Genomic DNA, 2,420 nt, shown 5'->3' with positions numbered 1-2,420 from the left:
GGTTTGGTCCATTGGGATTCTGTACAATGGGAGTGAATGGGAAGGGGTTTGGGTCCATTGGGATTCTGTACAGTGGGAGTGAATGGAAAGGGGTTTGGGTCCATTGGGATTGTGTACAATGGGAGTGAATGGGAAGGGGCTTGGGTCCATTGGGATTCTGTACAATGGGAGTGAATGGGAAGGGGTTTGGGTCCATTGGGATTCTGCACAGTGGGAGTGAATGGGAAGGGGTTTGGTGCATTGGGATTCTGTACAATGGGAGTGAATGGGAAGGGGTTTGGGTCCATTGGGATTGTGTACAGTGGGAGTGAATGGGAAGGGGTTTGGGTCCATTGGGATTCTGTACAATGGGAGTGAATGGGAAGGGGTTTGGGTCCATTGGGATTCTGTACAATGGGAGTGAATGGGAAGGGGTTTGGGTCCATTGGGATTCTGTACAATGGGAGTGAATGGGAAGGGGTTTGGGTCCATTGGGATTCTGTACAATGGGAGTGAATGGGAAGGGGTTTGGATCCATTGGGATTCTGTACAATGGGAGTGAATGGGAAGCGGTTTGGGTCCATTGGGATTCTGTACAGTGGGAGTGAATGGGAAGGGGTTTGGGTCCATTGGGATTGTGTACAATGGGAGTGAATGGGAAGGGGTTTGGGTCCATTGGGATTCTGTACAATGGGAGTGAATGGGAAGGGGTTTGGGTCCATTGGGATTCTGTACAATGGGAGTGAATGGGAAGGGGTTTGGGTCCATTGGGATTGTGTACAATGGGAGTGAATGGGAAGGGGTTTGGGTCCATTGGGATTGTGTACAATGGGAGTGAATGGGAAGGGGTTTGGGTCCATTGGGATTCTGTACAATGGGAGTGAATGGGAAGAGGTTTGGGTCCATTGGGATTCTGTACAATGGGAGTGAATGGGAAGGAGTTTGGGTCCATTGGGATTCTGTACAATGGGAGTGAATGGGAAGGGGTTTGGGTCCATTGGGATTCTGCACAGTGGGAGTGAATGGGAAGGAGTTTGGTCATTGGGATTCTGTAGAATGGGAGTGAATGGGAAGGGGTTTGGGTCCATTGGGATTCTGCATAGTGGGAGTGAATGGGAAGGGGTTTGGTCCATTGGGATTGTGTACAATGGGAGTGAATGGGAAGGGGTTTGGGTCCATTGGGATTCTGTACAATGGGAGTGAATGTGAAGGGGTTTGGGTCCATTGGGATTCTGTACAATGGGAGTGAATGGGAAGGGGTTTGGGTCCATTGGGATTCTGTACAATGGGAGTGAATGGGAAGGGGTTTGGGTCCATTGGGATTCTGTACAATGGGAGTGAATGGGAAGGGGTTTGGGTCCACTGGGATTCTGTACAGTGGGAGTGAATGGGAAGGGGTTTGGGTCCATTGGGATTCTGTACAATGGGAGTGAATGGGAAGAGGTTTGGGTCCATTGGGATTCTGTACAATGGGAGTGAATGGGAAGGGGTTTGGTCCATTGGGATTCTGTACAATGGGAGTGAATGGGAAGGGGTTTGGGTCCATTGGGATTGTGTACAATGGGAGTGAATGGGAAGGGGTTTGGGTCCATTGGGATTCTGTACAATGGGAGTGAATGGGAAGGGGTTTGGGTCCATTGGGATTCTGTACAATGGGAGTGAATGGGAAGGGGTTTGGGTCCATTGGGATTGTGTACAATGGGAGTGAATGGGAAGGGGTTTGGGTCCATTGGGATTGTGTACAATGGGAGTGAATGGGAAGGGGTTTGGGTCCATTGGGATTGTGTACAATGGGAGTGAATGGGAAGGGGTTTGGGTCCATTGGGATTCTGTACAATGGGAGTGAATGGGAAGGGGTTTGGGTCCATTGGGATTCTGTACAATGGGAGTGAATGGGAAGGGGTTTGGGTCCATTGGGCTTCTGTACAATGGGAGTGAATGGGAAGAGGTTTGGGTCCATTGGGATTCTGTACAATGGGAGTGAATGGGAAGGGGTTTGGGTCCATTGGGATTCTGTACAATGGGAGTGAATGGGAAGGGGTTTGGGTCCATTGGGATTCTGCACAGTGGGAGTGAATGGGAAGGGGTTTGGTCATTGGGATTCTGTAGAATGGGAGTGAATGGGAAGGGGTTTGGGTCCATTGGGATTCTGCACAGTGGGAGTGAATGGGAAGGGGTTTGGTCCATTGGGATTGTGTACAATGGGAGTGAATGGGAAGGGGTTTGGGTCCATTGGGATTCTGTACAATGGGAGTGAATGGGAAGGGGTTTGGGTCCACTGGGATTCTGTACAGTGGGAGTGAATGGGAAGGGGTTTGGGTCCATTGGGATTCTGTACAATGGGAGTGAATGGGAAGAGGTTTGGGTCCATTGGGATTCTGTACAATGGGAGTGAATGGGAAGGGGTTTGGTCCATTGGGATTCTGTACAATGGGAGTGAA

The sequence above is a fragment of the Somniosus microcephalus genome, unplaced genomic scaffold, assembly GCF_052327205.1.
Source record: "Somniosus microcephalus isolate GS21.2 unplaced genomic scaffold, FLI_Smic_1.0 unresolved_chr7, whole genome shotgun sequence".
In the NCBI taxonomy this organism is placed as follows: Eukaryota; Metazoa; Chordata; class Chondrichthyes; order Squaliformes; family Somniosidae; genus Somniosus; species Somniosus microcephalus.
The sequence above is the reverse complement of the archived record's forward strand: the minus strand, read 5'-3'. Positions refer to the sequence as shown.